Genomic DNA, 13,436 nt, shown 5'->3' on the forward strand with positions numbered 1-13,436 from the left:
CATCTTGTCTTTGGTAGGGGTCTTATCAGATCCATCCCTTCTCTTTCAAATGGGGTCCCTATTATCAGGAGGGACTGCAAGGGTACTGCTGGGTGATGGTGAGTATTTATTTTTTGGCAAATGTTGCACGCCTGACAATGGTTTTTTACGTCTTTATAGATACCGGGCCCAAAAAAATGCCTTAGTATGTTCTGAGTGGTATTTTCACTCCCATTATGTCCCGCTGTTGAGTGGGAGTGAGAAAAAAACATGATTTGTTCCCTAAAAGTTATCAGGACCAATAGTTGATGAGGATCCTCCTTGTTACCCTGGCAGTATAACAAACCGTCTTTAATAAGAAACCGGGGAAAAACAGGGGTTCGACTGTCCTGGGAACTATGCACCTGTTCCCACGCATTAAACAATGAGGCGTCATTGGCTGGAGCGAATTTAAAACTTTTATCTAAGGTCCATGGCTCAGGAGTTATGATGGCTATAGCTGGGGTGTTTCCTCTCTGTTCTAGGGGTTGTTTGGAAGTCTGGGCCTCTAAGGTGTGTATAAATAGATCCAGGAACTTGGGGTTGTCTGTTCCTATAATCAATTCTTCTGGCAAAGTGTCCAACACTCCCACCCGTATGACATAAGTCCTACCGTCAGATAGATATAGGGGTATGGTTGCTACTGGATAAGGCTTGACATCTCCATGAACACATCTGATGTGGACCATGGTGTCGGGGACCACCTGCATGGGTTTTATAAATACCTCCTGTATAACGGATTGCCTACAACCTGAGTCATGGAGGGCTTTAACCTCTTTCCCATTCACCCATACACTCACGTGAAACGCACTCCCCATCTCAGCGGTGTAAAGAATGGACTTGGGGACATATCCCACCTCCATGGGCTCTTCAGTTGGTTTTATTTGAGGACACACCCTAGCAATGTGTCCTCAGGCCCCACATTCAAAACATTGAGGTCCCTCAAACATGGGTATCTCTGGTCTGCTGGGCCGTGGCTTGGTTGTTTCTATGTTCAGGCAAGGCTTTTTCTCGTATTTCGTCGCCAGTGGCCGACTTGGTCTTTCTAGTTCCCACACATACTGCTTTGGTTGGGCTCTGGAGTAGGTGGAAGACATATCAATTGCTTGTTCCGTAGTCAAATGCAAATGTTCGGCGTAACCGTTTTTGCGTATTGAAAGGTAGTGCATCTAAGTACTGTTCGAGATAAATTTTATCCATTATCTCTTCTTTAGAACTAGTAGCCGGACTGAGCCACTTGTCTGCCGCCATCTTCAATCGGAAGAAAAAGGTCTTCGGGTTCTCCCCGCGAATGCCCCTCTTTTTAAACCGTACACGATATATGCCGCCGTATCAAGTCCTAGATGGTCCAAGATGACGGTTTTTATGTCTGCATAGGGAGTGTTTCCTGCCGCGTTGGCCACTTGATAGGTGGATTGGGCCTCTCCGGTTAATAGGGGGGCTAGGAAAAACTGCCATTTCTCTACATGCCACCCACAGGCTCGGGCGGCTCGTTAGAAATTAAGCAAAAAAGGCGTCAGGGTCCTTCCCTGACACTTATTTTTATAGGGAGACCCCAGAGGGCCCGGGGAATGGATTACGCTGTTCACCATGTGAGGGGAGAGGCTGGTCACTCATCATCTTATGTAGCCCCTTTATCTGTGCAGATATGGTGTTTTTAAATGTATCTCTGTTGGCCTGGATTGAAGTCAGTTGTTCTACTGCCCATCTGAGTTGCTCCTGGCCCTTCACCAGGTGTTGTATTAGTGCATCCATCTTAGGTGTACAGATGGGTGTCAGATTGCCCGCATTCTCCACCACTTGTTGCATTGTATGAGAATAAGCAGGGAGACTCAATGGGGTTAATGAGGCTTTTATTGGTCTGAATACACGTTTTCTCAGAGTGAACAGTCTGTAATAGGGTAGAGGTGGGTCTGGGTCCTTCTCTGGCGAGATGCGATCCCTCGGTAAGGTCCGCCCCCTTCTTTTCCACTCCAGCGTGACATTGTCAGGTAGGGTAGATAAGCGATGGCCCAGCGTGTAAGAAAAAAACAAATAAACCAATTTGAGTATGGTGCTCAGAACTGATGTGTGATGAGGAAGGGGTAATGAGGAGTCACACGGTGCCCGTTTCTCTATCTATGTGAGGATAGTGCTCAGGGTAGGGATAATAGGGAATTCAGGGTCACGACTGCTAAAACTAAGGTCTTCACCTTTTACCCACCCAACCCGTAATACGCTTGCGTACCTGCGAGAGCCACGCTCCTCCTGGAGCATGGCTGGGCGACACACGGGAACGTTGGCCTCCTGGCTCCTGGGGTTTCCACAGGTGCTCTTCTGCCGTCTCTCCTCCTGTTTCTTTCGGCTCTGGAAGCTCTCTGTACTTCCGACCGCTCCGACTCCTCTGGTGTTCAGAGACACCGGCATCCGTCTTCTTCCTGGATTTGAAGGCCAAGCCCCCTCTTCGTCATCACCAGGGCGTGGCTTATCGAGAGATCACCACAGTTAAAGAAACAGTGTCCCTTTTCATCCTCTACGTGTAGTGTCTGTATATCCGGGTCTTTCCATTTCTCTGGCTGCTGAGAAAAGAGAGTAGAAAGGGAGTCGGTCACACAATCCCAGCCATCAAGTGAGTCCGCCCTGCTCTGGTTCCGACCCCCCTTGTCACAGGCTCCCACAGGGTGGGAGCAATGCTTTCTCTCACAGTCTCCAACATAGTGTGCTGTGATTGTTGTGGGGTATAGGAGGTTGATGCATACCCTCCTCTCCTTTTATATTAATGTAAGCACCAGCGGATGGGGTCCCTGGGTCCCAAGGAAGCTCAGGGAGGGAGACTGCACAACCCCTTCCCTTAAAAAATAAAGACCCTGAGATAGGGGCCCCTAGGGCCATAGTGTCTCGAAAGGGGATCTGCGTGCCTCCATCCCCAATAATTTTTCAAAAAGGATGCCCTGGGTGGGTATCCCGACAATAAAATTAACAATTATTAAGTGACAGGAGACACTTATAAATTATTCACTGCACTTTCTAGGAGCGCCCCATAAATAGCCTGCAAGCGCTTTTTTGTTTATAAATTTATAAGCTTATTCAAGACCCTAGAATAGGGAGGGGCACCACCAAGCTTTTTTTATAAAGGTTATGGAGGGGCTGCAGAAAGTGCTGCACTTCACCCTCAGAAAGATTAACAAAAAAGTAAGTCTGAGGAGATCTTACCATATTTTATAAACCACTCTTAGCTGGGCTTATGCTCCTCAGCTGAAGTGCAAAGCCCCCTTGTGGCTGTTTTTATAATTGCATTTTGTGGGCTAAAAGAATTAGGCAGAGAGATGTGTTTATATAAAAAGAAAATGTTTGAGTCTTTCAGTTAACATTTTTCAGTCCAGAAAATGCAATGATAAAAACTATGTTAAAAGAAAGACTCAGACAGATTTTTTTATTTATTAAATCTTTATTAATTATTTTCATAGTAATCATTATTAATAAACATTGCATTCTGTGAATTACTGAAATATAAACTAGATTTTGGGGAAATATGGTAATAGGCTCAATTTTTATATTTAGGTTTTTGACTCTTTGGCAAAGTCAGTAAGACTACCTGAGTGCAGTCAGCACATGTGAGACCAACTGCACGCTGCACATGGCAGAAGGTGATGCATGGGATGGGGTTAGCTTTATGTATTGTAATACAATATTACTTTACATGAAAAACCCTGGAAATTGTTCAGTGACAATATTGTACACAAAAAAAACACTGAAATATACCACTTATTTTTATCTCTAGTTACCATACATCATGCCCTAAAGTCACTATAAATGATGCCCTTGCCATACACATCTAACTACCCCACATATTACATCACTTATGACATGTTCTATAGCATCATTGATAACATGGGTGCAACATTCAAAATGGCATCACTGATTGTTGGACTTGATCCTTTTTTGCAGGTTCACCCCTAAACGTTTTACCTTTAGCCTTTGGCATGGTGGTAGTGATTTTAGGCCTCAGCGCACTTTAGCACTGTGGCCCAGTGTAAAGTGCGTTCACACTCTGAGTGCGTGTGGTGAGATGGCCTGCCCTCCCATAGGAATGCATGGGAGATATTTGTGCCCGTGGTAATTCCTGATATGTGGGGAGTGCAGGGGCGAGTTTGGTATGTGCAAACTCGTGGTACTAAATGCTGCGCAATGGTGTGCGCAGATTTATTGTGTCTAGTGTAGAAGTGCCACTTTTTTAAGTTGGCATTTCTGTGTGCTGTGAGATATGAATTGCCTGTCTGGCTTGTGAGTGACAGGGGCTGGCTGGTGTGCTTGGCTCCATGAGCGAGGGTTAGTCTGCCCTGTGGTTAATAGGGAGATATGCATCTAGATGGGAGGCAGGAGTTGCACCTGGGACCTGAATAGGGATGTGCCTTCCCTCCACAATGCTGGCTCCACCTCCTGTGGTGCGTCTGATGTCCTTGGCCTGTCTTGTGAATAGGGAGAGGGGGTGAGCAAAACAAAGTGCTCCAGAACCAGTTGCATCTGGTTCTCCCCTTGCCTGCACCTTTTAGACAAAAGATTTTTGTGTATAAAAGAAGGGGCTGTGACCCCATGAAAATGGTCTGGTTTGTGGACTTGAAACTACCAGGGCCGTGCTGCTGCTGGGGCTCAGGGGAAGGCTAGACTCCCTGGGCTCTGCCCTGCCCCTGGATGCCTTGAAGACTTGATTCCCTTGGCATCCTCCTGCTTTGCCCCAGGATCCCTTCTCTATCTTTAAGGACCTTTTTCCTGCCCCAGCGCATTGAGAGCGCTTTATTTTTATTGACCTTCCCAGCGCTATGCTTATTATTCCAAATCTTTCCCCAAAGTAGGACAAATGCATGGGTTGGTGCAGCGCAGTGCTGCGTGTCCTGGTGCAGGGAATCCCGGTGTGAGGGATTCCCCCATGAAGCCTTATTGCGGGTGTCGACCCCGCTTACCTCATCATAGTAAAGTCAAGTCAAAAAGGCTTTATTTCAATAAAAATTATCATAAAAGCTGCACAATAAAAACACACCAATTCATTTGAATAAAATACAGCAAATTAATTACATTCAACTATAAAAGTCTGGGTTTTCCGTGAAAAAGGAAAACATATTAAAAAGTTTTAGTTAAAAGAGAATTAAATGATTGCTTTAAGCCTTTTGCTTCTAATACACCAGGCCCACGATAAAATTTTTGAAAGGGTACAAGCATACAGTGGTCGTGAGTCTGCCATTAAAATACGTAGTGCCTCAACATGATGCCTGGTCCCCAGCAAGCGGCACAATTGCTTAAGCCGTTTTCTTCTCGGTCGGGCATATTCCTGACGCTCAAACATAAAGTGTGCCACAGACTCCTGTTTGTGTGGGCACGAGGGGCAAAACTCTGTGGTCTGGGCTGGCGGTTTCCACCGTGATGTAAAGGTGTGCAGGGGAAGAGTTCCGGATCTAAATTTAAAGTAAAAGGACCTATCAAGTGGTTTCTCAATAATGTCTAAGTAAAGTTCCCGAAGTGGTAGGTCCTTAAATCTCAGGAAGTCCTCCGTCAGCCTGCCCAATGTACACTTTGTACTCCTTTTAGTCAGAATCCAGTTCCAGTACAAACTCTTGAGTGTTGCCTTGGGGGGAGATGCCTTGTTTGCCCACGCTTCACTTAAGCCCAGGTCACACAAGAGGGATTTCATGTCTCTTAGCCATTTAATTTTGTGCCAACCTGGTAGTGACATGATCTCAGAGAGGCCTTTCGCATAATTGGCGAGCTCCGGGACTCGCCACAACCTGGCCCATAGTAGTAGGGGCCGGAACTTTGTTAGGTCTTCAATGGGTCGACAACCTAGATCAAGCATAAGTGGGGTCATGGGAATGCCTTGGGGAAGTGACATAATTGCCCTACAGAACTTCCTCTCAGATCTTGACAGTTCGTTTATGTTGCAGGAACCCCATAGCTCTGCCCCGTACAGAGCAGAGCTAACTCCCTTTGCTATGTAGATATCGATAACAGGGGCTATAGGTCTTATAACACAAGAGCGTTGCTCCTTCAAAAGAGCCCCAGTTACCCTCTTATGGGCTAGCAACATTTTATCTAAGTGGGGGGCCCGCTGCATGTTGTGCGACAAACGGATGCCTAGGTAATCAAATACTTCTACCCTCCCCAGAGGTACCCCATTCAGCTTGGGGGGGCGTACAGATTTTTTGGGGGGATTCATTACAAGATACTTTGTTTTGTCGGTATTGATTACCAGGCCCCGTTCTACACAAAAGGTCTGGAAGTTGTTAAGGAGTTTTTGGAGACCCATTGGGGATTTGGACAGGAGGAGCGTGTCATCGGCAAAGAGAAGGGTGCGGACACGCTCCCCCGCCAGGGATGGTTCGTCTGAAGGGTCTTTCAGCAGATGCTCGACCACTCCGTTGATATGCAGGGAGAAAAGGGTGGGAGCTAGAACACATCCCTGGCGAACCCCTCTATCTACCGGAATGCTACTGGTTTTCTCACCCCCTGTGCCCCATCTTATCTGGGCAAAGCTGTTATCATGGAGTTTTACAAGTAGCGATAAGATGTAATGCGGTATCCCCATGTTAATAAGAACTCTCCAAAGGGTCTCTCTAGGTACTAGGTCAAAGGCAGTCTTTAAATCTATGAACGCGAGATAAAGACTGCCTTTGCCTATAACCACCACCTTCCAGTACACTAACATTAATCTAAAGGTTTGTTCAATTGTGCCAGTGCCCACTGTAAACCCAGCCTGATAGTCAGAAAGGATGTTGTTATCATTGATCCATTCCAATATTCTGGCTAGCAGTACCTTCCCCGCTACCTTTTGGCTTATGTCCAGCAAACTTATAGGTCTGTAATTGGACGGGTCGTCCCTGGCACCTTTTTTGAAGATGGGGACGACCTCCGCCCCCTTCCAGGATGTGGGAATCGGCGCACCCCTGCAGATGGCAATAAGCAAGTGATGGATGAGTTTCCCCCATAAGGGGATGTCTGAGCGCAATAGATCCCCTGGGATACCATCAGGACCAGGAGCCTTTTGGGCATAATGGTACTGATGGCATACTCTACTTCTTTTATTGAGAAGTCTAGGTCTAAGTCTATTTGATCTACATCCCAATCCTTTTTGGTTACAGATGGGGCCACCTCCCGTCCCTGTTCTTCAATGGGGATATCTGGGATGTTATAACCGGACTGACGGGTATATAGTTTAGAGAAGTGGGTGACCCACTCTTGACTAGTGATATTGCATGTTATAAGGTCACTGTCTGGTCTGTTTCTGGTTCTAATTGTGTCCCAGAAACGCCTCGGAGCTTTCTTAGCACTTGCCTCTTTTAAAGTGCACCAGAACTCTAATTCCCACTCCTTTTTTGCTCTAGCCAATACTCGCTTGTACTCTTTCCTAGCCTCTTGTATCTGGGGTTGTAATTTGGCTTTAACTGCCTCGATCAGGCGGGATTTGGCATGTCTGCATGCAGATGTATACCAGTCATGCTTTCCCTTGGTGCTCCGGGGTACCTTATTCCTCCCCACACTCCCCTTTTTCAGGAAAATGTCCCCTATGGACCTAAGTGTATCCTCAAAAATGGATGTCACCTTAGGTGATGCTATGGCTAGGTTGATGGTATCCAGTTCCCTTTGTGAGGCAAGAGTAGCTCATTAATTATTTTACATTTGGCTTCATCAACAGAAATGTCATTCCACTTTAAGCGTCTCCCGCAAGAAGAGACGGAGATTTTATGGGCATGTTTGGGGGATATTTCAACTGCATTATTAGGCCAGGGGTTCGTTAAGGATAGAGAAAGCGAATTATGATCGCTTTCTACCATGGGTAAAACTGCCATATCCTGTACTAAACCCCATAGTGTAAAGTCCAGGAGAACATAATCAATTCTTGATGTATGGTTGGGTCTATTATATGTGGCAGCACCCAGAGGATCTGATGGTGTACGACCATTTACGGCTCTTAGGCCAAACTCCAATGTCAGCGCATTTAACTGAATTGCACTATGGGACCATCTTTTAATCGGGGCGATAGTTAGGGCTGGGATGCCCCTTCTGGTGTCATCCTCACCCAAGTCCAGAATATCATCTAAGGAAAGTGGCTCATATGTGCAATTGAAGTCACCCGCAACTAGGGTTTGGGCACCCCCAGCATTTTCTCTTAGTTCTGCTTCTAGAATGGTTACAATCAGGGACATAGACCCGTGTTTAGTGCCTCTGACATATATATTAAACAGATCTAGAGTTAGTCCCCTGCGAAGGCATTTTAAAGAGAGTCCTAAAATATCTGGACAGTTGATCTGCTTGAGTTTTATACTACAGTTAAGGGAGATACTAACCCAAATAAGCAGACCCCCCGAAGGACGTCCCTTACCTTTTATATGTTTTTCCGCAGGCACAAAGTGTGTGACGTAGCCAACACGGTGGAGGCGTACTAAGCTCCAGGTCTCCTGGAACAAACATATCTTGTGGTCCTCCACCAGAGAGTTCCACTCTGGTGACCCCAATTTCCGATGGATACCTGCAAGGTTCCAACTAAGAATCGTTAGAGGAACCTTGCTTTCATAAGCATTGCTTTTTTGGAGGGCCAGAACTTTGTTTAAAGGTATAACCGGTGATAAGGGTGTGGCCTGGGCGTTACTAGGCTCTGGTGCATGGGTAGGGTAGGGACATAGATTTGAGATTTCCATTAAAGTGTTCCCCACCTTATCTAAACTCCGATCTGGTGACAAGGTATTGGATTCCTCAGAATTGAGTCAATCCACCTCATCCAGAGCGCAGAACCTATTCCAATGCGCATGCTGGGATAGAAAAGGATCAAAGTCAAGGGTACTTTTCCAAGGGGAGTACCACTATAGAAGTCTTTGCTGGGGAACTTGCTGGTATGCCCTGCTCATAGGAATTCTATTCCTTGGCATGTGCCTTTGATGTGAGGTAGGATAGAAATATGACAGATGTAAAGGGTGGATTTGTGTGTTAGTTCCACTAGCGGGTGCATTACATATATATTCTACTGCAGCCATATCTCGAAAGTTAATGGTTATAATGTCCCCTGCTATTGTTTTAATACTTCTGCCTATCCATTCTCCACGTCTAACCGTTAAAATTTCTCCAGAAATATTAGGAGGTAAGGGTCTGTTTAGCTGTAACCATTGTGCACATTTATTCCTTAATTCGATTTGTGTTTCCTTTTTTCCCTCCTTCATGGGTGGCACTCCTGCTAATACAACAACGAAAGGAAGGGCTTCAGGCGGAAGATTGATTGTCTTAAAGTGTGTCAACCTTGCCTTATCTGCTTGTGTATTTATTTGGGCAGTATCTGAGGTTGTATTTTTAGAAGAATTTTGTCCAGTTTTGTCAGCTGGGGGCGGTACATTTCCAGATCCTTGTCCATGCCTCAATTGGGCTTGTGGAGTAATAGTAGATACACTAGGGTTCAAGGGTGCCAGAGTTTTCTTCCCAATCAGAGTATTATTTTGGGTTGCGTCCTTAGGTTTGCTGGCCAATGGTTGGTTGGCTATTGCAGCCTTATCATTTAATATGTTGTTAACAGGACCCCCTTTTGACCCCCCTTTGTTTAGTGTACCATCAGTTGCCACTTGTCTGGTAGGGCCCGTCCCTTTGTTGTTTATTAAGGACGTCAATCTGTCGATTTTAGACATGAGTGGTTTGATATGGGCAATGATCGTGTCTTCAAGGTCTGCTTTGAGATCAGCAACCATATTTGCTACCCAGCATGGTATTCCTGATGTTAAATTAGGCATAGGGGAAACTAGATTATGGTTTGGCGTGGAGTTCTGACCCTTTTTTTTCTTTTTGTATACACAAGTTTCGCTAACTTTTTTTGCCACTAGGTTGCTTGGATTCGACTTCTCCCCGTCCCGTGAAGAGCTCAAGCTGGGCTGAGAAATTTCAACGTCCCCTAATAACTCAGTGGCGGCCTGAGCACACGGGAGCTCAGCAAAGGAAGAGGTGACACCAAGACTTAAATCTATGTCGTCCGTGGCATCTACAGAAACTACCAGAGGGTCAGTTACAGCGTCTTGTGAATCGTGGACGAGTATTGTCGGTGGTAGGGACAACCTCCTTTCTGAATTAGCTATTGCAGTTGATACTGACCCTATAGTCTGCTGCAGCATTATATCAATTGCTGTAAGTGTGGGAAATGATTTGGGGGCAGGCACCTTCTGTTTGGTGTTGGATCTTAAGACGGGCATCCTGGTAGGTTTAGTAGTCTTCCTCATTTTGCTTCTTCAGTGTAGCAGTAAAGGTAGGTTAGAGGGGTGGCCCGGCCCAGCCTTCTCTGGCCTCTGAGGGCCGTAGAGGGCCCGCCCTTTGCCCGGGCTTCACCCGGCGACGCTCCCGCGCGCTCCCGCGCAGCGGGATGCTGGATTCAATAAGTAGGGAGGGTTACGGGCTGTGGGCGGAGCAACAGGGAGAGCGGACCAGGTGATGTCTCTAGGCCAGGCAGGGACTCCTGGGAGATGGAGTCCCTGCAACGCTCGCAGCCCTGATGCAACCTTCCTGTAGAAGCCCACGGATCTCGGCTCCTTCTAGCCGTCCAAAGTGCCTCTGTCCCAGATCACAAAGCAACACCCGCGCAGCGGGTGTGGAGAGGTCGGCAAGAGAAATGCAGAGAAATGCAGCCACAGCAGTTGACCCGGCAGTAACGATTCCTCACAGGACCAAGTCTTCAAGGAAACACCTCATGATATATAATCCGTGTGCCACCCCGCTTTTTCATATGTAATTACGGGTGCCACCCCACTTGCTATATTTATTTTTAGACTCGAGGGAGTCACCCTAAGAGATCACCGCCGCAGCACCAAGGCCGAGAGCGAGCCGCTGACGTCATTCTAAAGGGCCGCGCTGGGATTGGCCCAAGCCAGCCGAAACTCCCGCAGCGTCACCGGTGTGTAGCGCGGGGATTGGCCCATCCTTGAGGGCTTCGCCTCGCTGTGACGCAGAAGCAGAGAGGCCGGCAGGACGCTCTAATGCGGGGCTCCCATGTTGGAGGGAGAGCCCTGCCGTAGCGGACGGAGTACAGAAGCCCCGGGTCCCAGGGCTGCGCAGGGACGGCATGAAATGTGAGGAAGAGCCCCCGCCAGAGAAGAGCAGCCTGGTGAGTGAGCAAGGGCTGGGGGGCTCCGTGTGGCTGAGGGTTGGTGCCTGATCAAGGCACAGTGCCCTTGCCTAGTCTTGAGCGGCCCTGTCTTGCAGCAGGCCGCTCCTCCGAGTTTAGGCGCATATTTCCTTAAAGGCCAGGATTGGTTAAAGGGCCCTGACTGCTAACAATCCCAGAGGGGCACACCATGGGGCATATTTACTTCAGTGGCATATGTTGTTTAAAGCCCCGTGTGGCTCCCCTGCCTTTGGGCACCATTGTTGTTTTCCCGAGCAGCCCCCCGCCTGGTAGGGGGCTCCCTCCACCAAAAGGGGGCACATAATTGTTGAACGTGTCCCGAGGGGCCCGGGTCCTTTGCCCGCATTTTCACACTATTGCCCCCAGAGCCTCCGTAGCTCCAACAAGGCCCCAGTTGTTTCAGGGCCCGTGTTTGCCCCATCACCTACAGAGCCTCGGTGGCTCCACCAGGGGCACATTTATTTAAAGGGCCAGTGTTTAGGGGGCCAGTTCTTCCCCTTACTGGGCGCACCATTATTTCAGGAGCCAGAGGGCTCCAAGACACATTTTTACTTTCAGAGCCAGATGGCTCCAATGTGCGGCGTGTTTGTTCCCCAAGGCCAGTGAGGGCCCATGCCGCATTTCTACTCCTCAGCTGCCCAGCAAGTAGTGGGCAGCTGCACCGTTTAGGTTCTTCTTTTATTTCAGGGGACATGTTCTGTTAACCCAGGAGTGAGACGCACTCCTTTGCCCCCATACCTTGGCTTGCACAGCTGTGCAGCACTTAGTGCCAGGTGCAAGGTTTAGGCCTTCCTTGAGACTCCCAGCTGCCCAGCAAGTAGTGGGCAGCTGCCACGTTTAAGTTTGCGCAAAGTGCGCCCCGTGACTGTCGCTGCTTAGGCAGCAGCCTTGACTTTGTAGACAGAGGGCATTTGAGCCCCTTATAGATGGCCAGTTGGCCCAGGGGACTATTAGGTTTGTAGGGCGCAAGACCCTAGTGTACTTTCTATAGGTGCTAGGAAATGTAATGTTTGTAGTATGATTTATGCACCTTGATTTATGCTCATAGATGTGCTTTATGAATATTAGGTTTTACCTATTGTTTTATTTCTCTTCGGTGGTCTATGTTTGATTTATTCCCTACTGCAGGTTATGTTATTAGGTTTATTCCCTAATGCAAGTTATGTTTAGGAGTTGTGTTCTACTAGATTTATACTTATGAGGTTGGCGCAGATTAGAGTTCTCACCTTATGTGACATTGTGCCTGTTCTGATTTATGGTACAGGTTGACGCTGAGTATATTGTCTGCCAGTGATTACTGGCTGTGTTCTAACTTCATATATATTCTTACTGTTACTATTTCTTTACCAAGTGCTAATTCTGACAGTGGCCCACGTGGCCCTGTCATGTGTAAATAATCCCTTGTAAATATTGCCTGTGCCAGTTGGCACAGTGTATATTGTGTGATTACTATCTGATGTGTTTTTATTATAATACAAAGGCTATTTTTATATAACCTTGTGTGGAGTTACTTTTGTGGTGTGCCTAGTGTGTTGTTACTGTGTGTGTTGCGCAAATGCTTAACACACTGCCTCCGGGATAACTGCTCGTGCCAAGCTACCAAGGGGGTGAGCAGGGGTTATCTTTGGCGTGTAACTCCCTTTCCCTGACTAGAGTGGCGGTCTCTGCCTGGCTTTGGCGCAAGCCTTAGCCAACCAGAGATCCCCATTTCTAACACTGATGATAACACTGTGCATGGTGGGGAGATAGTTATAGGTACTTTACAGCACAAGTCATAGTTACTAGAGACAACTATAACTAGTGAATGTCTCTCAAATTTTCACCTAACTATAACGTTAATTTGTTTTTTTTCCAGCAAATATATATTTACATACTTGTACACAGTCCTAATGATTGGCAATTATAGGTAGACTCACCAATTGTAATTGTAACCTCTTGTGTGCTCCCCTAAATCTCAATTCTAGAGACACCACCATTCTGAAACAAAAATGTGACTCTTCCACAGTGTGCATCTATTTTAGATTCACTTTTCTGTGAATATGCTGTGTATAATTCGGTCAGGTGTATCTTTAAACACCAAATTTTACATTGGGCATGAACAATAGCTATGTATGACTGACAATGATGTCACCCATATGCCCATAATGCCGTAATATGAGACTCTCTTTGCAGATAATTTTCAAATGTGACTGACTCTTCCTCAAATGCAAAGGTAGAAAGAACACAGAAGCTAATAAATAAGTAATATATTTTAAGAAATATTTGAAAAAAATCCCTTTGAGTAGTAAAAACATATGAA

The 13,436-nt window shown here is 46.8% G+C and overlaps 1 protein-coding gene across 1 annotated transcript in view; it reads left to right on the forward strand.

Annotated features, from left to right (window-relative positions):
- The window catches only part of SLC6A2 (solute carrier family 6 member 2), a 1,355,875-nt gene that overhangs the window by 1,125,106 nt on the left and 217,333 nt on the right, over nucleotides 1-13,436 (forward strand). The window lies entirely within an intron of this gene.

The sequence above is a fragment of the Lissotriton helveticus genome, chromosome 12, assembly GCF_964261635.1.
Source record: "Lissotriton helveticus chromosome 12, aLisHel1.1, whole genome shotgun sequence".
In the NCBI taxonomy this organism is placed as follows: domain Eukaryota; kingdom Metazoa; phylum Chordata; class Amphibia; order Caudata; family Salamandridae; genus Lissotriton; species Lissotriton helveticus.